Raw genomic sequence first — 24,114 nt, 5'->3', positions numbered from 1 at the left:
AACATTTTTCGTAATAGGTAGTAGCCATTCCGAGATACCGATATTTTTTTTTTGAGGAACTAAATGAAAACATGTCCACTCCACTCAACTACGGAACGGAATTAATCTTCACACAAACACTCGTTCTATAACGGATGTGAGAATTAGGTCACACATTATTCTTCGTAAGTCGCTAACACCGTTTTTTTTCATCTGTCAAAGAAGATGTTTAAATCTTCAACGAGCCTGAAAGGAAGTGACACAAGTAAAAAAAACGCCAAATGTGCCTTACTCATATTTGACACCAGTTCGTAACTTTTTTATTTTCGGTCATCTAAAAAGCACAAAAACTAGTTCGATCAAATACTAACTTAGCATATATGCTTATAAATCTTTTGTTTTATTATTTTCATTTTTCTCATAAAGTTTCAAAGTTGCATTTTAGGCTTTGACGTCAATGACTGAGCCAGTATAACTGGCTCAAGTGTTGTGGTCATTTCCTTCCTTCCATCTTTCTTTACTTCAATGCGGCATATTTTTGCCAATGTATATACAGGTGGTTCTCAATAATTAATTAAAGGGAAGTGCAAGTTACATTAAAATCTAAAAGTTTATCTATAATAATGCATACAATACATAATTGAAGTTTTAAGATTTTGTCGCTAACAAATGTTAAGTGTCTGCCGACAATTGAGATAAATCTTATAGATATGTGCAACACATATCTTAAGGTGTTTACCACCCATTATCCAGCAAAATGCAGACCGTCGCCCAATGGGACGTTTACATGTGAAAACAAATCTGGTACGTTGAGAGCGAGCTAAATGAAATAATGTGATTAGGATTTGGAAAGAACATTTTTATAGTTGGTGCCGAGGACGAGAATAGCCCTGAACAGATAATCAGATAACGGTATTCAGGCTGGGAAAGTAGCTCACTCTGGTAAAAACTGAGACATTGGGAGTTTGCATGTGAAGTCAATGTCCCATTCAAATTTTAGCTCTTTAGCAATAAATTGGCTAAAAAACAAGGCAGCAGGTGTACATGGGTTACCCACTGAAGTATTTACAAGCAAAAGCGACACGCTGAAAAGGCATATACATCAGCTCGTCAGCGTTATGTGCTTAAAAAGAACGCATAACCAATTATGGGAACCGCAGAATACTATGTTTCGTACTCAAAAGGAATATAGGACAGTGTGTGCCACATACGAAGAATAAGTCGCCTTGCCGTCGATTGCAAAATACTTTTGAGCGTACAATGTGATCTAATCTTTGGGCCTTAGCAAGGAACCTTAAGACCTGGTAAATCCACCATAAATCAACAAACTATTCACAAAACAACACATGCAGTGGGCATATGCCGATTACATCGATATTATGGGTTGGGCCTCGAGAGCAATAACATAAGAAGGTAGGATAAGTAGGTTAGGGCAAACTGTGAAAGTTGAAAACTATAACTTTCAGAAATCAGCAATTTCGCCACCATTTTCGAATAAAAAATAAGATTTTTTTGGCTTTTAGAAGAATCTTTGGTTTAAGTAGAAAATTTAGAAATAATCCGTCTGTGGAAGGGAGAATAATACTAAACAAAACAGATACTAAAGATACTGTCTCGGATTACCTGTCTCTAAGACCAGTTTGAGAGAGTATGCTCCGGATTCGATTTTCCGCAGGGAAGGAGTGGGAGGCGGATGCTGTGTTTGAGTTGGATGAGATCTCGGTTTTCACTGACGGCTGAAGGATAGAGTCAGGGACTGGGATTTTACTCGGAGACACTCAACATGGGCACGTTGGTTAGATTGCCAAGCGAATGGAAACTCAGAATATATGTGGACAGTTTGGAGCCCCTCAAGGCCTTGTATTCAAGGACGATGAAGTGGAAATGTGTGGCGGAGTGTCCCTAAGACCCTGAACGGTCTCTTGGTTAATGGTGTTGTGTTGGCCTAGGTTCCGGAACACATTGGTGTCCTGGGAATGAGAGGGGAAACGATTAGACCTGGAGGGTATCCTACACGGCAGGCAGACCTGTGGTTGGTCTTGCACATATGCCTTTTATCGACTGACTGAATGTAGTAAAGGAGATAACCAGTGAGGAGGCGGTGAAGAGGTGGGAGTCTGTGTATGGTTGTCAGATTACCAGGACACTCTGGCCAGTTGTTGACCGGTTAAGGACGAGAGAGTTTCTGGCCCTCGACAAGGCGACACTGAGTACTATTACCGGAATCATAGGTCACATTACCCTGTGTATGGGAGTCCTGCACAATGACTACTGTGGGTGATATCTAGATGAGGATGAGGAGAAGACGATCGAACCTACTCTGCTATGCCCGGGTCTGCAGGGGCAAAGGCTTTTCATCCTAGGGAGGCCGTTTTTCTTCCATCTCGGCAAACTTGCAGATGTGTCTCTGAGGAGTCTCCTCAGAACCGTCGATAAGACGTGTTTGTTTCGACGAGAGATGCGATGAGATCTTCAACACGGTGAATCAACGACTGGCACTTGAGATGTTTAACTCGCTGTCATGCATACACAAACACGGAGCACCAATTCTTGACACACTTAAGTAAGTTTAGGAGTACGCTCCGCTTGCTCCCTATTCTATTCCTTTATCTCGTGTATTTTTCATATCCTTCCATCTCCCTGTATCCGCTTCAGATGGAGCGGGGAACAGTGTATTTCATCAACTTATTTTTTTTTTTCTCTTTCTAGCTAAGGTTGCACAATGGGGCGAACTGGCCTACGAGTGAACTCACCTTTTCGGGATGGGCTACCCATTCAAATTACCTTAAAAGTGTACGGGAAACCCAAATTTTTTAAAGGAGGTTTATCGTCTCGATAAATTAATGTACCGGTTAGTTATAACGAAATGTATAACTTTCTACTAGAACCATCCAAAGAACAATCTTGCGTCATGACTTTCAACATCCATACCAAGTATGATCTGAATTTGGCCCCATATAATATATGGACCGATCCCCGGATTTGACTTGTTGAGCCTCTAGAAGCCTCAATTTTCATCCGATTTGGCTAAATTTTAAACAAAGACTTCCCGAAAGGAGTAAAAACACCCTTAATGGAGATGCACCAACCGTCCACTTAGTGCCTATTTTTCGTTTGGCACTAGATGCTACCTTTTTTTTGGTGACCTAAAAATCACTATATATAGTGCGAAAAGCGCTAAGTTGGCATCCCTGATCATGACGCATTGTAAATTCTAATGGGGGTAACACACTTAAAGACAACACTATGTAGTTTGAAGAAATTATTGTGGGCCATTTGCAAGAACATATCAGTGTAACCTAGAGGATACACAGCCTGTCCCACTAAATTTTTTCCGTTCAAATAAGCGGCTTTCATTGGCTTGCATGTCAAAATAAGCTAATTTATAATAATGGAAAATAGTGAGAAAGGCTGTAACTACGTTATTTCCCGTGAACCACAGGGAAAAACTTCTTTTAGAAAAAAAGAGCTTTAGGCCCGATTCAAGTCTAGCCTAATGGTGATGGATATCATGGTCATAGATGTATGTCACATAATGACACCCTTTAAAGAAAAGTTTTCCATGTCCAATAAATATTGTCAATCAATATCAACATTATTGCAGAGTACAACAATCGTTTGCAACCTGTATTTAATGTTCTTGTAATATGTACCTATATTCACCATACATGTAGCATTACTTGTAGCCTTACCCCCTCTAATATAACCTATAAATAAAGTTATACATATATACATACAGCGGTCAAAAAAAGTATTCATCATTAGCAAAATTGATAATAAATTCACTTATTTTGGGTAATTGAAGAAAATTTAAAGTAAACAAATAATGCAGTTTTATGCAATAGTTTATTTTTCGTAATATGTTTTAAAATAAATTCAAAAAATAAATTTAATTAGCGCAAAAAATGCAATTTTATATAATAACACCAAAAACAGAACAAAAAAAGTATTCATCATTGATGTGCTATCATCAAAGTCAAATTCAAATATTATTTGGGAATCCCCCTTTTCTGTTTTATTTAGTAAAGGAGGCTTTGCCCTTGACAGCAAATATTTAATTTCATTGAAAATATAGTTTTTGTCAAAATGGGTCGTAAGCAAAACGAGGTTTCTGATGAGGTAAAAGTTTTGATAATAAAACACCACAGGAATGGTTTAACTCAAAAAACTATCAGTGAAATATTAAATAGACCACGATCTACTATACAATCCATCATCAGAAAGTGGACAGAAACGAAAACTGTTGACAATAAACCAAGATCTGGTCGACCAAAAGCACTTTCAGTTGGAGATGTGCGTTGGCTAGTGCGGCAAGTTCAGAAAACTCCGAAGACAAATGCGACCATTCTTCGTAAAAACACTATGGAATATTTAGGGAAGGAAGTTACTACACAAACAATTCGAAATACACTCAAAAGGCATAGTTACAGAGGAAGAACTGCACGTAAGAAGCCCTTTATAAATAAAATAAACCGAGTGAAAAGGCTAAACTTCGCAAAAATGTATGTAAAACAGCCCGAATCATTTTGGAAAACAGTCATTTTTGCAGACGAGAGCAAGTTTAATCTTTTTGGGTGCGATGGAAAGGTCATAGTGTACAGAAAACCAAATACAGAGCTTGAAGAACGAAACACAGTTGCTACTGTAAAACATGGTGGAGGTGGTTTAATGGTTTGGGGGTGTATGGCGGCTTCAGGAGCGGGAAATCTTGAAATTATTAATGGAGTAATGGATCATAAGTATTACATTGACATTTTAAAGAGGAATTTAAAAGATAGTGCTGTAAAACTTGGGCTTGGTAATAACTTTCAATATTATCAAGATAATGACCCCAAACATTCTGCTTTAAATACCAAGATGTGGATGCTGTATAACTGCCCCAAAGTCATTAAAACTCCTCCTCAAAGTCCCGACTTGAACCCAATTGAACATCTTTGGGAACATCTCGAACGCAAATTGAGAACGCGCAATTTTTCGAGCAAGAGTCAAATGCAACAGGTGATAATGGAGGAATGGACTAATATAGACCAAAATATAACCGCTAAATTAGTCCAATCGATGTCAAACCGTTTAAAAGAAGTTATAAGACGCGGTGGTCGAATAACAAAGTATTAATTTTTTTAAATTATGTTATTTATTTTTTTGTTTTTTTGCAATGATGAATACTTTTTTTGTTTAATTTTTTGTGTTCAGCTGTAAAATGGCCCTTTTTGTTCCAATAAATACTATTTTTTTCTTTAAAAACAATGAAATTGTGTACATATATATCACACAAGCACTACTGCATCATTAGTTTAATATGTTTTTATTCCAATTGTCTTTTGTAGACTTATTAAAAAAAAAACATTGAATGATGAATACTTTTTTTGACCGCTGTATGTGGAATTGTCAATAAAAAAAATAATACACATTCGTATTTCTAATGAATTATTTATTGAATGTGTTGGTGTGTGTATGTGTGTGTGCTGAGTATGTTTTTAAACACGCTCTCGGCATAATTAATCTGTTCTCATTTCCATATGACATGAGTTGCTGCTTTTGCGCTTTAATCGAAAATAGAAAAATAAAAAGAAAATACCTATTGTTCGCCTGAAAAACAATGCACATTTTAACGTCAATTCCATCATTATCAATGGCAAACTTCAGCTTAAACTTAAACTTAACCCTTCAAAAATAGGGCTGGATAAAATTACAGCAAATCGTTTCAAAACTAAAGTCAGTTTATAGAAATTTTTCTTAGTACTTATAAGAAGCTTTAGTTCCATATGACTATACTGTCACGACATAGCGTCTATTGCAAATTAAACGCTTTAATTAAAAAAACGTTTTGCCCATTTCTCCACACCACCACACCAGTTTTGACGTCAAACCAGAGCCAGTGAAGAACGTTGAATGAAAATTCATACTTTGAGTCATGACGTTTTTGCGTCAATGCAATACTTTTTTTCGCACCCAAATGACGACTTTTAACCAATACTGACTTAAGACACTTGGTCTTTGGCATAGGTTTAAAAAACTAAATCGTAGAGAAAAACTAATACAGGTCACAAATATTTCAATACAACATTGTTTATGTTTTTGATGACGAACGTCAACAATTTTTAATTGTATTGTTATCGATTGCAATATGTATATCGATATATTACCGATTGCCAGTTGATCTTGGAATATTTGTAAACACGCCATTATAGGAAACCTGCTTGGCAGGCTTCCCTGAAGATTAGTTCGTTAGTATGCATAATGCTTCATATTTTTATTCAGGATTTTCACCGTCAAACTACCTACAATGACAACAGGGGTTCAATGACATCGTGAGTGTATTAAAATGGGCAATTCATGTTTTTTATACCCACCACCATAGGATAAGAGGTATTTTCCTTTAGTCATTCCGTTTGCAACACATCGAAATAGCCATTGCCGACACTACAAAGTACATATATTTGGGTTCGTCGTAAACTTCTAAGGCCATTTAACAATGTTCCTGTGTCTGTCCGGTTTTCCGTCAGATGTCATCACGCTACACTCTTTAAAAATTGAGATATTGAGTTGAAAATTTGCATATTTATTCTATATGAAGGCCAAGTTCTTGAATGGGCCACATCGTACTATATTTGGATATAGCTGCCATATGGACCGATCTGGCGATTTAGGGTCTACAGCCTATTACAGGTGCATTTATTACCCGAATTCGCTGAAATTCGGCATAGTGAGCTTTTTTAGGCCCGACGACATACGAACGAAAAATGGTCCAGATCGGAACATATTTGAATATAGCTGCCAAATAGATCGATCAGCCGATTTTGAGTCTTAGTCCTATAACAGGCGCATTTATTACCCGACTTCGCTGAAATTTGAAACAGTGAGTTGTATTAAGACCGAACATCTGTCCCGAATATGGTCCAGATCGGGCTATATTTAGGTATAGCTGCCATAGAGACCGATCTTCAGCTTTAGGGTCTAAAAACCATAAAAAGCGTATTTATTCTCCGATTTTGCTGAAATTTGAAACAGTGGTTTAATTTAAGCCTCCCGACATTCGACTCAAACATGGTTCAGATTAGAATTTATTTAGTTGTAGCTGGCATATATACCCTTTTGCCGATTAAGGGTCTGAAGCCCATAAAAACTGCATTTCTATCTCAAATCCACATTAAATGATTTTTTTTTTTTTGTAAATTTGTTTTCTGCCATTTTTAGAACCCACTGGTATTTGTTATGTGAACTCCACCCCAATCTTGAGTGCAAACTTTGTACTCTACATCAACGACCTTTAACAGCCCTATTTTGTTCCTAAAGGCCTACATGTCCGTTTTCGACATCAGATTCTCACTTTCCTCTTATAGACCTTTACCCTACGGTGCCTTTGGGCCCGGCCGAACTTATCAAGATTTTTTTTGTGGAGGCACGTGGTGACGTATATTAAAATGTTATTTGTACTCTACCTTATTTTAGTCCTACACCGATAAAAAGCCTTGCAAACTTATGCACCAATGGTGTCTACTATCATGAACAGGCGTTGTTGATTTCATACACCAACCGTTATGGACATCATCCCTACAAAATGTGAAGGTACACTAAGGTGGGTCAATTTTTTAATCGACAAGGCGGTTATCAAAATAAGATTCTACAACAAATTCTACAAAAACTTTTCCAAGAAACCATGGGACTAACATCAAAATTGAAGTTTCGGTTTATAACAACAAAGTCCGTCCGTCGAATGGAATTTTTTTATGGGAGCTACATACCTAAATTCTTCGAAATTCTGCAAGTTGGTTGAAAAACCGCATATGTGTAAATCGAGCGATGTATATAAGGGAGCTTTGTCTTGATCTGATTTTTAATAAACTTCATAGCGTTTTCCTTTGGGTTAAACAAGTAAAAAAGGGAATTCATTTTTTCTGTTCCGACGTTTAAGAACGAAATCTTAACGATTTCTCTACGGCGTGTCGGAGGAATGTTTGTTAGGTTCATTTTTATTTTTGCATACAACATTTCGTTACCACGTGTGTGAAATGTACACAAGAGGTGGGGGGGGGGAAAGGGAATATATATATATATATATTGAAATTGCGTGTGGTGCCGTTTACTGATGCCTTGGAATTTTTGTTTTGTTTAATCAGTTGTACGATATTCGCCAAGAAATCGATCCAAAATCGGACCGATTCGTCAGCAAAATCGTCCGCATTTTGTAAGACATTCGTTAAGAAGTCGGTTCGAAATAGTTTACGAATTCGGTCCCAATTCGGCTCTGATATCGGTACGATATGACGGCTAATATATCAGATTTTCCTCAGAAGTGTCGTTCCGACAACATGACAAACTCTTCTCACGTTTTTAGTTACGATGTCAGTAAGATATCGGATCCGATATGAGATGATTCATCCGTTTGTCGGATCGAAATCGGAAAATTTTGTTAGCTGGGTACATAAATTTTATAAACACAAATGAACAAAAAGATTGACTGCCTGGTTCACTAACGTTTTTTACTCAAGTGAGCCAAGTCACTCATTCCAACAGCTGTTTTTTCTTTATGAAATCATCTGGTTTTAATACAAGGGCGAACGAAAATCTCTCACTTTCAGTGATACAAAGTTAGTGAACCAGACAGTAAATACATAAAGATAAAACAGTTGGAATATACAGAATTTTAACGCCGATCAGCGCCGATTCTCGCACTCACTATGGCATATACAAATGAAAATAAGCGCCAATAAGCTCAACTCGGCTTCGCTCGGCATCAGCGATCTCCGTTCGCACCCTAAGATAGCATTTCCTATGTCATGGCCCGGCTTTTGCCGGTATGCCAATTCAAGCAGGCCTAAACTAGCCTAACCTACTCCAAGTCTAAGAGGCTGGTAATGCAAATTGCAAATTTGTCCATGAATATTCTATTAAGGAACTGGGGCAAACTTCTCACATAACAATGAGTGCTTTGCGATTCAAGGCGATTTGGGCGGGTAACGTAATCTACCCAATATGGCGATTACTTTAACAATTTAAAATGATATATTCACTGATCGCTTTCCGCAACCTCATTTAATGAATCTTGAATTGGGGCATAGATTTTTGCTATTGGTTAACTCATTCTACCTTATATAAATCTACCTTGACTTGAACTGCACGCTTGTTTGTAGTAGTAGTAGTATTTATTGAGTCTTTTCTTTTTCGATTACATTGGAATACTGGAATGTACTTATCGATAACAATATAATATACTAAGAACTATTGTTGTTTGGTTCTAATACACGATTATTTGTCTTATTTGCTACTTGCTTAACATGAAGTTGTGTATATGAATGAAAAATCATAACAAATGAATTTTGTAAATAGAAGACTTGCTCCCGGTCCTCACTGTCTCTAACAGAGCTTGATTGTCTGTTAAATAATAAATAATCTTACAATTAAAAAAACATCTAAAACGAAATAACAATAAGTCTGTTAATCACTATATCGAACAGATCGGAATGGTTTAACCAAATAATAAATGTAGTAAAGTATCACAGATCGTGTGTATGAACTATCGAACGTTCAAATACATATATAAGGCAAGATATATCACATTTTCGTTTTGCTATTAGAATATATTGCAGGGTGAGTAAAATTGTAATAATAATAAATTCCTATGATTTAATAAATTAATATGTAAATATATATATACATCCTCATCCTCTATGAGAGCCTGATGTTGTTGTTTGGAAAAAAATTGGTGTGTTATTGCGGATTGATCCATTGTCGGTGGCTTCATTTATGATGGCAACAGGGGATAGATAAACAGAATCAGCCCAAGATGTATGTTCTTGCAATTCAAAGATTTCTTTAATCAATTCGTTATCATGAGTGGCCAACTTTTGCACAAATGTTTGTTTGATGGATATCGTTTCGTCCCTTAATAGATAGATTAGTTCATGTGACGTAGCGTACAAACTATTCCGTTACGCGAAAAAATTGAACATTTCAACAGCACGCACAACTGTGGTCATTAGTGTATCTTAACAATTCTTGACATTTTGTGATTTATTTCCATGTGCAAGTTGTTTTTATTTTTTGCCGCAAAACATTGACAAGCTTTCTCAATTTAGCAAATGACTAATTAGATCAAACTTACCCATTTATGTAAATGATGATGAAGAAATCACAAAATGGTCTGTGTTTTTTTTTATCAAATTTCCCATATTCCAAAAAAATAGGTGGGGGTACCTACTACTACTACCTTTCTATATTTCCAGTTCAGCTCATCACCATCGTAAAAAAACGCGACAAATATGTATGAAATTCCTCCGGTTAAAGGTCATTAAATCTTGTTTTGTTTTTCGTTCTAAACAAATTCTTTTGTGTGAATTTTTTTTATCTGTTTTTGTTTTTTCTATTAATGTTATGAATTCTTATGCGCAAAAAAGGCAAAAAATAAACGAAGAGCAAGAAAAGAAATACAAATCATATCACAATGAAACTAAACGAACTAATATAAACAAGTTCTTGTTATTCCCATCCACGCACATACTCTGTGATTGTTTTCATTTCCAATTAGATTCACGCCAAAGCACAACAACACATCATCATCGTGTTCGCGTAATCAGAAGTCGAAGTCAATACGAGTGGATGGACGGACATACGCACATCATCACACACATATCGATATAAATCGGCGCGGTCACGGCGTCGGCGGAGGCTTCACATTTGGTTTTTCTATTTGGTTTGTTTTTTTTTATTGTATCGGTTACTTTGTTGTCGTTGTGCTGCTCATTGGCAAAATGAAGCAGAATTTTTGAAAAATTGCGCGGGGTGGGAACGGCAGCTTGGTGTATTTTTTATATTTTTGTTATTATTATTGTCCAAAATACAAAATCAAAACAAACCACAGCGATAACGCGGAGACGACGACAAACGACGTCCACAAAAGAGAAGATACCGGCGTTGACTACACAACACGACGACCGATTACTACTACTACTACTATTAGTACCACACCACCACTTCTTTTCATCGCCATCCATCTGTCAATTGATGAAAGAACTCAGTACTCTCTTCGGTGTCGGCGGCAGTGTCTTGCTCTCGTACAAATAATACGAAAACAACCCTCAAGATGACGTTGACCCCGAAAATATGCAAAAAGCGTAATACCCAACAAAAAATATGGCGCACAGACACACAATCTGTACGCAGACACATACTAACACACAAACATTCAGATACGCCAATACACATTCGAACACTTAGAGAGCCATCACACATGCAGACAAGCCGACAAACCAAGCGTAAAACAGCTTCAAAAATAACATTAAAAACGTGTACCAAAGAAGACAAATCATTGCACAGTATCTTGAGCAAAAAAATTAAGAACATTGTCAAAAATAAAGAAATTTCAAATATTTTTTGGAACCAAATTGATCTTGTTGTAATAGATGGAATAGATTCATCCAGAGTGTTAGATGCACGATTGATCGGAGGAGCGAACATAGATTCGATCTGACACAGAACGGAAGCTGGACGTCAAAAATTTGCAAACGCAGCAGATTGTGCGGCCGATAGCAGGGTTGGATTCCCACTGGAGGCCTGGTTTATCGGTGCTGTAATATCACAAGGGACTCAAAATAGTCCTAGTGAGAGTAGATAGTAGATTCGCACCGTCTAAGCGTGGCCAGAAAAGTACGATCTAAAGCAGGATACTATGTCAGAATGAATAATCTGCAGCGAAGAAGTCTTTTGCAGGCAAATACTGTGGTATACCCAAAGGGGCAAGACCAAACTGCAATGGAAAGATCAAGTGGAGAAAGACATCTTGAAAACAGATGTCAGATATTGGAGATGAAGCGCAGAAGATCGAGGCGCTTATTAACTTATAGCACCACTCATTGGTATGAGAGAAGTATTTCCGGTCAGTTTTGTAATGAAATGTTGATGAAAGAGGTGGATTTAAGTCTCGATTTTACCGTTAATTTTTGTTCACAAAAATATTCTTGTGACAGTCATTAGGTACAAATATAAGGCTTAACTCGATTTTTTGTTAATATACAGGAGAAGGGAAAAACTTGACTTAGGCAAACGACATTTGTCGTCCTGAATAAATAAAGCATTGAAATACTCTTCAGACGGCAATAATTGCTTTTTATCTTTAATTCCACTTCCCTTTGCTTTGTCAACAAATGCATTCTTTGCTTGCATATGCCATATGCACTTTTCCCCTGTTTTTTTTTTCAAAACACTGTGAGCCATTGTTGTTTTTCTTTCATGTTCTTTTTGCTACATTTTGTCGATTTTGTTTTTATCTGTTAATTTTTGCCGAATACAAATAGGTAGGCGAAGAAAATATGTCTCAAAACAAATGGTTTTATAAAGCATGCGTGAGAACAGTAGAGAGAGAAAAATTTTGCGTAATTTATCACTATTTGTGAGTGATGTGTTCTCTCATTGCATTGACTGCCTCAAGGAAAGAGAGGGAAAGAGAATCGATGAGAGTAGAAAATAATTTAACAACATATAACATGTCGCCTGCCTACATCATTTCATACAGTCAAATAAGGAACAAGCATGCGGCGGCGATTGCTGCACGATGACAACAATTAAGGGCGGAACTACAAACAATATATGTACATATGTATGTATATACATATATAGAAATACCGTTTGTATGTCTGCTGTTATTGATAAAGATCTCGGAATGCGAGAATGAATGGTTGGTTGTATGGATGGATATTCGTTTGCCTCGTTGTGGTGGGGATATATGAATTACGGTCACAAGCCCACACAAAAAACAAGCACAGCTCTTTTAGTGTGTGATGCAGAAAGAGTCCGAAAAATTGAGATGAAATTTCCCATGCACTCATTCACTCAACGACTGACTAACTAACTAACTAACTGACTGACTGGCTGGTTTCAGCGCGCAACCAGTCTATGAATGAACTTTTTTAGACTGGCTGGGCAGGCGGCGACGACGCTGCTGTGTCGTATACCAAAACCGCATTCTTCGGGTAGAGGTGATAACACAACTGCACCACCACTATAAAAATAAACAAAGTGTTGCCTACATTCATATGAATATAGGCAAAGACCTCGTAATTGTCATCATGACATGACGTAAAATTGTCGTTGGCCATCAATCGTCACTAGTTTGAACGAAAATAGATAATTATTTATGATGGCATTGCGGTTCTTATCATTTGACAACAACAATAAGAAAACAAACAACTGTCAATAACCAACCAACCGCCGACCACTCCTAATCATACCAATCGCCCATGCAATTAAAAAAGTATTTCACACGCATTATAAACGCATAGAGCCACAATCCACACATATTTATTCTACATGGGGACGTTTGTATGTATGTACGTACATACGTGCAACAACAAATGTATACCCCATAAACAAGAAAAAGATTTTCAGTCTATGCTGTTGCTGCATTGGTAGCCAAAACCGCAGTCAACGTCAGTAAAACACTGCCAAAGATGCCGCATTTATTTTTATTGTTGTTTCCGTTTTTTAACATAACCGTTTACTCTCTCACTCTCTGGCTCTTCCTACATCATTCAGTCGACAACCTCCTGTTCAGTTAACTTTACGTTTTTTGTATTTTTAATTTATCACAAGGCCTGGCCTCTCCTTGGGAAGAGAGAAATCAAGGAACAACAAAGTTAACGACAGAGCTGCTGGTTCCGTAAAGTCAGTCCCTTAATGAGAAGCCATTTTACATCATTCCTTTCACCGCAGCTGCTGCGGCTGCGACTACGACTGAGAGATACGGATATTTGTCTGCTCCACAGCTTATGAGAGCAATCCCCCCAAATAACGAAAATGCCTTCAAAGGCAAATACCAAATAATAAAAAAACAAATGACGATGTAAAGAGGAATGCTGAAAAACTGTACAAGAAAAACAAACAATAGTGTGTAGTGAGTAAAACGAGAATAACAAAAACACATTTAGAATCTATCAACAACAACAACACCGCACAAGGCGGCAACGAAGACGACGATGTTATTTTGAACAATGTTGCCAATTTGCGGAAAAACATTTACTACATCAATTGCTACTCAAGATGTGAAGTGTTGAATTTTTTTTTAATATAAACAAATTTATAAATTGGGTAGGCTATAAGTGTGTATATAGGACAATTACTGTAAGTCAGTTATAGCTTACGAAAAGGCAAGTGGGTAAAGTAATGCGAACCTATTAAATATTCTATAGGATGGGGAGTTAACTAATCTATTGGGTTGCCCAAAAAGTTATTGAACCCCATATAGCCATTATTGACAAATGTTCACATTTTGGGAGATGTTATGAGGGGAAGGCAACCTCCTATCACTTGAACGTCATTTTTAATGTCATATTCATTATCTACACCCGAATACCTCTTATTTGAATCCCATATTGTGATGACCGTCTAAAATGCCTACGTGGGACGGTTTTGAGGGGACGGCCCCCTTGGTAATTACAAACAATTTTCAATATTCCATACTCATATTCGTACTCTACTCTTGAAAACCTTTCATTGGTGTCCCATATTGTCCCGATCGGTCCACTTTTGATTTTGGGCGGTGCTTTTGGTGCGGTTTTGGTCTTGAGTCGGTACCCTTGGTACTTGGATTGAGTTTTTGACATCATATTCGTATTGTACTCCCGAATACCTTTCATTTGAGTCCCATATTGTCCCGATCGGCCCACTTTTGATTTTGGGCCGTACTCTTGGTGCAGTTTTGGGCTTGGGTCGGCACCCTAGGTGCTTGAATTCAGTTTTTGACACCATATTCGTATTCTACTCCCGAATACCTTTCATTTGAGTCTCATATTATTTCGATCGGTCTACTTTGATTTTGGGCGGTTGTGGGCTTGGACGGCTCCCTAGATACTTTAATCCAATTTTTAATATCATATTAATACTCTACTCCTGAATACATTTCATTGGAGTCATACATCGTCTCGATCGGTCCACTTTTTATTTTGGGCGGTACTTTTGGGGCGGCGGCGTAGGTACTTGGATTCAATTTTTGACACCATATTCGTATTCTACTCCCAAAAACCATTTATATGAGTCTCATATTGTCCCGATCGGTCCACTTTTGATTTTGGGAACTAGTTTTGCGGCGATTTGGACCTTGAGCGGCCCCCTAAGTGATTGGGTACAATTTTTAATACCATATTCGTATTTAACTCCCAAAAACCTTTCTTTGACTCCCATATTGGCCCTATCGATATGTATGTCTTGCTGGAGTGTTTTATTTGATACCCATATTGCCCAAAGCGGAAAAAGTGTCCTCTTGGGTGGTGTTTTTGGGGATGGGGATACCCCCGAATCATAGGTTACCTTTTTTATGCCAAGTTCGCAGTCTAATCTTAAATACCTTTCATTTGATACCCATATTATCCCAATCGGTAAGCCGGGTGGGTTTTGGGAAGGAGCGTCCCCCAGGATATTTGACCCCAACATTTTATACCAATTTCATGTTTTTGGGGTACTATAAGGTGGTATACAAAATTTCGTTTAAATATGTACAGCCATCTCCGAGGTTTGGCGTTTTTGAAAATAGTGTTAAGGGGAAGACCCCCCCTCCTTTTCGGATAACAAAAAATGTAGTACCATATTTTCTCAAACTCTGCCATCTGAAAATCGGTTCAGCCGTTTTTGGGTCTATACGGATTCTTCATTCATTCTTTGTTTAGGCTTTCTCTTTATTGTGGCATTATAAATCGGCACTTTTTGACATACACAATGTTCATGGGACCTTTTCACTTTTTGTTTTCGACAAGTGACGTAACCTTCTATTGGTGAACCTTGGTGCTAATAGAAGGAAGCGAAACGGGTTTTTTACGTCTTTTTAAGTTTTTTTTTTTGTCATTCAAGGTGTCAGTTGTCAGCGTTTTTAAATGGACATACTTTGATAATTATAATGTTCAATGCAGCCTTTCCACTTTTTGTTTACGCCCAGTCACTCTATGTCGATTGGTGTCGGCTGTCCTTTATACTACATACGCACATTTTCATTTCAGTTGTTCTGTCATTGGGGATTTTTAATATATCCCTTACGGGATTTAATTTAATCTTCAGAGTTGGCAATATTTGGAAATGTTGTTGCCGGCAATTCATACGAATCAGGTTGGTTGGTATAGCAAGGGTGAGGAGGCATCGGTGGCCGGTGCATGCTGTGAATGCTGCGCAAAACTCTAGAGCCGCCAGCAAATCATTCAGTGAGCGTAAAAACAAAAACAAAAAATATTATAAAATGACTGGACTTATTTGCCGCACAATAACAACACCTATATATGTTTATATGGATGTGGATACATACATACATACATAGATATGTACATCGGTCGGTTGTATATTCGAACGTAGTACTTTGGCCGTCGAAGTAGTCGTAGTCGTTGTTGTTTTGCAAAACAAAAACAAGCGACGACGAAGACTACGACTACGACGACGACAAAGACAACAACAACATAAGTTTAATATTTTATCATGGTACTCGTTTTGCGGTTTCTCTTCGTCCCGCTGTTCCTAGAATTGATTGTCGGCTTTGAGAGTTGTATTTGCGCCGTACGTGCGTAATCAATGACGCATTTCCCCCAAGGTACAAAACAAAAACAACAGGAAAAATTATGAAAAAAAAGCCTCTTACTTCTGGGTACACCTCTGGCCCCCAACTACAACAAAACCTGCCACCACCTACAAATAAGAAAGCAAAAAACACCAAATGTATTTTCATATTAAAAACAACAATTGCGAATAACAACAAGTGCAAATGTAATGGAGCAACATTGTTGATTATATCTCAAGAATGTTCCTGGAAATATTGTTGTCGAGGTGAGTGGGTGCTTGAAGTCCATCCATGCAATTATATGCATTTCCATCTACAAGTAGTATGTATGTATGTACCTATGTTAGTGTTTGTGCGTCGTTGTCGCTTTTAGTTTATTCTATGGCACTGGCTGTGCATAGGTACCGGATTATCTCCATTTCTGATTTTTGTGTTTTGACACGCCCACAATAGATACACGCAAGCAAAAACCCCCCAATGAGCGAAACAAAACAAATAAACAACAACGCATATTAATCATGAAATGAAATTAGTTACATACATATCAATTAATCATTATTCAACTGTCAGAATGTGAACAACAGCTGAAGTGCTACGTGTTTATTTTGGTCATTAAAGTCTATTTTTGCTTTCAATGTTGTCCTTCCTTCACGGAGGTCTACAGTTTTGACAGATCAAATCGATGGCTTCGCCTTGTGGTGGGGGATGAGATTAAACTCCAAGGATTATGAATGATTTCTTCAGCGCCATCTATGGGACTACCTACATTGCATACAGCAATAACAGCTTAATATGGCAACGACATAGCTGTTATGATTGATTTTACTATCATATGGCAGGAAAAGCCATGTATGATTGTTTATCATTATGAGAGAACTGCGATATTTGAGGTGAGAAGTTTTTGGATTTTGAATTGATAGCTGAGTTCTCAAGAAATATTGGTGCGCTGGCTTTCTCCAAAGATAGTTATGTTAATCGTCTGACTTAGCCACTCCCCTTTTTCTTTATTTGCAATGACCTTCGCACTATAGCGATTAGGTAAACTACTGATAATGTAAATTTTCACTTACACACTTCCCTAAGAAACAGAGGCAAACTTCTCACATATCGATTCAAGTTTAAGCTCAATGATAAAAGGCCTCCATTTGATCGTCGAGTCCAAATAGCATGCTGCTGTGCGACATCTCTTTGTGTAGAAGTTTTTAAACTACTAGACATACAAAAAACAGTTATAGTCTACTCTGGTACCTTGCGTACAGAAGATTACATAACTTGTATTACCAGAGATATATTACTGGAGATGCACATACATACCTCTATCAGGATATAGTAGAGGAGAACTTTTTTAATAGAAACTCTATGGGAAGTCGTTAATTGTGTTAAGAAGGAAAAGAAAGAAAATTCCTTAAACCTTATGCATACTATGCAACACTTTGTCTAAGTGCGATTTCGCCCTCAGTAAGGTGGCGATTCATACACTAATCCTCCTTTTGAACTGCTTGAGTATAAAATAGTAGTTGGATGTTTTTTTTGGTGCTGTCCACCAGAGCACAATACAATATACCAATTCCATTGTAGTTGGTTGTACGTACCGGTTATACCCGATGGAGTCCTTCATATGCAAGGGCTGCCTCAGAGTACGTTTTTGTCCTTTTTTCGTCATGAGAGATGCATATCCCGGAGAGCTTTCTCCGCACACTTCTTGTCAGTGCTGGGATTGGACCCAGATCCAGGTTTTGTTCGGTTTGCCAAAACCGCCTCCATCATTGGTCGATGAGGTGCAAGCGGTATATGGAATGGGTGCATTTCCGATCTTGCTCTGGCCTTATGTCACTACGGGAGTATAGTTGCACTGAATATGCTGCAAGGTGCTGCGCAAACACAAATAGCAGTGGGACTCAAGTGTCGTCATCGTCGCCTTCGGCGTCCTCGTTGTCGAACTATACAACCTTCAGGTCTCTCCCATGTGGCAATTGACGCTACAGCAGCTCCCCAGTATCTTTCTTGCAAATGAATTACAATGGTCTCCGAGGCAAGATCGACGAGATAGTAGATTTTATGTGTCGGAAGAACATATTGGTGACAGCGCTTCAGTTGTCACGGATGCAATGTGCTATATAAGACTCGCTTAAGGAGCGGAGATGGGGGATTGGCCTTCGTGTACATACCACCGGTTGGTTGTTGTGACCCAATTAATGGTCAAGTTTACAGGCCTCACATTAGTGGCCTACTGTTTGGCCATATTCACCTGGTTCTAGAACACTTTACTGGGTATCATTTTTCATGGCAAGGCATAGCTTTAGCAGAGCATATTGAAGGCTCCACGTTTTACACGCTGAAGGAGGATGCCCCACTATTCCATCCCCCGATCTTCTGAGTGGCGTATCCTGACAAGCAGTCATTTCATTGGGAGCAGACCACCTCCCTATAATACTCATCATAACCTTAAAGGCCCAACGTTAATTAATTAAAACAAGACCGACTGGGTCGGATTCCGAGACATCTTGACGCATTAGCCGCTTGCTTTTTACCAGCCTGTCGAATGCCACAAGTGCTGCCCAATTTCCAAGCGCAGACAGCGGTACTCACAGACAAGCGTGCTGAGATTCTTTGCACGGACCCTACTAACCCCAGTATCAGCGAGCTGAATCTTGAAATAAACAGGGTAGTGAACGAACAGCTTAATTTGTGGCTTAGAAATCAGTTTAGGCAAGCTGTGGTCTACTGTTAAGTCCCTCCGGAACCCCGGTAGAAGCGATGACAGTTCCGCATTTACTTTTGGAAACGTAACTGTGACTGGCCCGAAGAGATGCGCCATGTTGTTTAAACGTTAATTTATTGAGCATCTTCGGAAGAAATTTAAAAGGAGGTCTATTCTATGCATCGCCACCGCACTGGGAGAGAATTTGCAGTTAGATTTTCTCTTGGGCAAGCAATTACGAACTCTGTGTCCTTCCTAACACAATGCCGGACTTCCCATAGAGTATCCAAGGCGTTGGGACCCGACGGAATCTCTACACTGAGATTTACCTGGAGTCGAGTACCTAACAACTGTCCTCAGACTAATAGTACCCACTCTAATAGTACCCGATGTCTGAAAGATGGGTTATCTCGCTACTGAAGCCTGGAAAGGACCCTAGGAGGGGGAGTCGTAAAAACCGATCTCCCTTCTCTCACCAGTAGCTAAGACGCTTAAGTGACTACTCCTGCCGATGTAAGTGAAAATAAATTCAAATATAACTAGTCGAGACAAAAACCAGCAAATGCCCCCTACAAGCAATATTACAAACTAATTTTCTTTATGAAAAATCACTTTTTTTTAAAGTGCCGACAGGTCCCAAGATGCTCTATCGTAACGAGATCGAATATGGCCATTTATTAAAAAAATTTGTTTTTGGAGATAAATGTGACCACCATGACCACATGGACCTTCCAAATTTGGTCAGCAGATAGGTCTCGGGAGGCCACTATGGCGGGCACACTTCTCGCCAGAATATTTTTTTTTTAATAAATCGACATATTTCACCTCATTAGAAGGTATTTTTGGATCAATAACCTACTGCTTACCTGCTTACCAAATTTGGAAGGGCCATCTTTTTCCATATGACCACAGGGGACACTGAAATGGTGGGTCGCGAATTATCTGTGGGGTAGCCAGTTATTTGTTGAATTTATGGATAAGTACTCGAGGAACCATAGAGTGAATCAGGGAGTTCCCCTAGGCGGGGTGATTTCTCCGGTAATGTTTAACCTCCATTCTACACCATACAGACGGAACACAGAGAAAAAATTCGGAAAAAAAATGGTTTTCAATTAAAAATTTAATTGAAAATAAAATCGTTTTCAATTTAAGAATTAATTGATCCAATAATTTTGTAATAGAAAATGCATTTTTTTTTTTTGATTACAGTCGTGATTGAAATTTTTGCCATTTTCCATTAAAAAATCAATTGATTTAATTAATTTTTTAAATGAATCTGGAAATGTTTCAATCACCATCGTGATTAAACATTTTTTAATTTCAGCTAAAAATTTAATTAATTCAATCATTTTTGCCATTTTCCTTTAAAAAATTAATTGATTTAATTAATTTTTTAAATGAATCTGGAAATGTTTCAATCACCATCGTGATTAAACATTTTTTTAATTTCAGTTAAAAATTTAATTAATTCAATCAGTTTTTTAATCGAATCTTAAAAAATTTTCTAGTATGAGGCTTAAGTAAATTCAATTCAAAGCCATTTTGTCCCCTACAATATAAAGGGCAGAAGATTTCAAAGACCCATACATCCCACATTTCGACAAATCCATAGCAATACCATGGCAGCCGGTTTTATGTGTCGGATTATCCCCATGGAGTCCTCCATGCTACAACAACAACAAATCTATGGGACATCCCTACCCGACAACCGACATTTTTTGGAGAACCCCTGCAGAGCATTTTTCTTATACGGGTGGCTATGGAGCTTTGCCCAAACAACGCACCTCAAGGTCATGTTGCAGGTACACATCTGAGTATCAAACGTAGAAATTAAATGAAATTTTCAAAAAAATTTCTATCACTTTTTAATTGGATCAATAAAAAAATGAATTGAAAATTAAAAAAATTGCAATAATTTTTTTAATTGATCCAATAAAAAAATTAATGGCAAATTTCAATCATTATTTTAATTGAATATGCAATTTTTGTACTTTAATAAATTTATCAAAAACGGTGATTGATATCATTATTTTCGTTATTAAAGTAGTTTCAATTAAAAAATAGTTGGATCAATTAATTTCTTGATTGAAACCGATTTTTATTTTTTTTGTCTGTGTATAGAGATCTTATCAAATGTGGACGATTGTACGATCATGGCATTAGGCCCCCACCCATTGTTGACACCTGCGATAGGTTAAACGTTTACCTCAACGAACTTGCCGCTTATTTGCGACAATAGTTATGAAGATATCTGCCACCAAATCTTCAACCACATTGTTCACAACAAATACGCATGAGGTAAATAATGAGCTTTCGAAGGAGACACGATTCCGACCATCAAGTGCTCCAAAATACTTGGAGTCACATATGACAGCTCCTACACATTCTCCTCGAATGGCGCAGCAATTTGCGATAAAGTCAAAGTAGAACCAAGGTTCTCAAGTCGCTTGCCGGCAGCCCTAGGGCGTTGGCAAAGAAACCTTGGTGAGCACATACAAGGCAATTGACCGGTCTGTGGTAAATTATGCAGGGCCAGTAAGATCTCGTCTGCTATGTGACACGCACTGGAATAATATTCAGGTCTGTCAAAATGCCGGTTTTCGAACTACGGCGGGCTGTCTCCTCAGTTTCCACATGGACCAGATCCCACCCGTGTGAAGATCCCACCCGTGTGAAGATATGCGGTCCAAGCAATATCTTATAGGATAGTTATCCACTGCCAAAAAGCCTAAGGTGGATCTACATGATCTAGAGCGAGAGTTTCCGGTTGATGATACAACATTCATGAAGACACGGTAGCAGTTACGGTGAATGTGGTCCTTGAAGAATGACTGCCTCTCATTGCATCTGAAGAAATTTAACTTCACCGGCAAGAATTGATGCTAAATAGCAGGATGTGAGTCCCGTTTGTGACCTGGGACCGCACTACGCACGTCACCTGTTAAACGCACTCCAGTCAGAAGCAGATCCCTCTGGACCCAACCTGGATCTGGATATTCAATGGAACCGAGCAAATGAAAGATAGAAAATAATAAACTGCTACAACTACAACAATGTAATTCCAGGATTTTGAAGTAATAAAATCTTTGCAATAGTTACGATCAATTATTTTTATATTAAATGCCAAACACACTTACTGTCATATTAATATTTCATAGATTTTAAAACAAAAAAAAAAAACCTCAGTGCCCATTTCATGCGGAACCGTATAATTGGTATGCCCAATTTATGGCTGAATTTATTGAGAATGATACAACAAGTTTTTTTTTCTATTTTGCCGTGTTCCGAAAAAGGCAATAGACAACATGTGATAATATCTTTTGACTGTAATGATAAGAGCACGAGTATTTTATTGGTCGAGTTGTTCTAATATGAAAAGTCAATGTACCTCACTCAGCCAAGTGTATGAAAAATAACCAACAAACATTCGAACAAGTTAAAAAACGTATCAAAGCCATAATGGTCTGTGCAACAACAACAGGTGGTGGTAAATGATTATTTAAAATAAAGACGCAAGCTGCTGTCACCAATGTGACATCAGTAGTTAGCTATGTGAAAAATGCCATGGAGAGGTATGTAATAAAAACGTGTTGTTAAGTAGTAGTAAAGGAAGACTGTTTAAAAGCTGTAGGTAAGTTTTTCAAAAAAAAAAAAAAAAAGCACATAAAAATTCATAAAAATACATGAAATCTTTAGTACGATCCATAAAATGTAATGATTGAAGATTATTTTATGCAAATGTTGACCGTGACTGCGCCCTAAATTGCCCATCCACTGAGTCCAAAATTTGGCATACTCTTTCCAACAAATGTTCACCGAACTCGCCTCTCAATAAGTTCATGGTTACGCGTGCTGTATGTCATGTGGCACCGTCTTGTTGAAACCACGTCGTGCAAGTCAAGCTCTTGGATTTTTGCCAAACAAAATTGGATATCATCTCAGTTACGTTACGATTCGCATCATCCTTGAAGAAGTACGGTCCAATGATGCCACCAGCCCATAAACCACACCAGACTGTGACGTTTTTTGTATGCATGAGGTGATCTTCACTCCAAAATCGACAATACTTCTTTTTTACGTATCCATTGAGCCAAAAATGAGCTTCGGCAAGGGCTGCCGCCTCAGTATACAACACACTGCTACAACAACCATTTCACGCATTCCGTCATCACCCAGATCTCTGGATTATATTACGGTCATGCAGTCGCAAACCATTCTCAGTCCCTGGGTTCTCAATGTAGACCCCCCGGTCAACTCTGTCCTCTAGCTTTGTGTCATCTGTATAGCATGATCTTCCAGATGGCAATACCAGAGTTCTGTCAATCCGAGATTGTGCCTCTGGCAGCAGTGTCTCGCACACGACCTCAAGTGCTAGCTCAGGTATCTGATCGGAAAGCTTTTCTTATCTATGCGGGGTTTTCCATCGTCGCCTCGATTATACCGCGATGATGTGGTCTGTTCCTATCCTTTATCCATTCTCCCATCACCTTCAGTCTCATAGCCCTGTGGCTGCCTCACACTTCATCCGTATGCCAATGGGTCGGATATCTGTTCTCTAAAACTGGTGTACTATCCTTACCAAAACCTTACACCAAACTTCTGAGGCGTAAAAATTATAATTATATATTTTCCCCAGAGTTGTCAACGTCGGATACCATGCGAACTCTCGCCACATTTCGTGGGGTAGAACCAACATTAATAAGCGCGCCAAGCCCTGACAGAATTCACGCTACCTTCTTTAAAAGGACCACGCTACCTTCTTTAAAAGGATTACCGAGGAGGCTTTATATGTGACAATATGTTCGAAAATCTGATCGATGAGGATCAGGATTGGAGGTTATTCAAGGAGCGCTACTTCTCAGACCACCGCTACATACGCCGGATCCGTTAAGCTTCCGTAATAAGT

At 38.2% G+C, this 24,114-nt stretch overlaps 1 protein-coding gene across 6 annotated transcripts in view; it reads right to left on the bottom strand.

Annotated features, from left to right (window-relative positions):
* Window positions 1–24,114, bottom strand: part of LOC106084784 (insulin-like receptor) — a 105,695-nt gene that overhangs the window by 57,084 nt on the left and 24,497 nt on the right. The window contains exon 1 of one of the 6 annotated variants that reach the window (XM_013248701.2): window positions 10,085–11,274. The exons of the other annotated variants lie outside the window; for them this stretch is intronic. The gene's annotated coding sequence lies outside the window, so the exon portion shown is untranslated. Of the gene's footprint in view, window positions 1–10,084; window positions 11,275–24,114 lie in introns of those variants that run through there. 6 annotated transcript variants of the gene reach the window in all.

The sequence above is a fragment of the Stomoxys calcitrans genome, chromosome 2 (assembly GCF_963082655.1).
Source record: "Stomoxys calcitrans chromosome 2, idStoCalc2.1, whole genome shotgun sequence".
NCBI classification, from domain to species: domain Eukaryota; kingdom Metazoa; phylum Arthropoda; class Insecta; order Diptera; family Muscidae; genus Stomoxys; species Stomoxys calcitrans.
The sequence above is the reverse complement of the archived record's forward strand: the minus strand, read 5'-3'. Positions and strand labels throughout refer to the sequence as shown.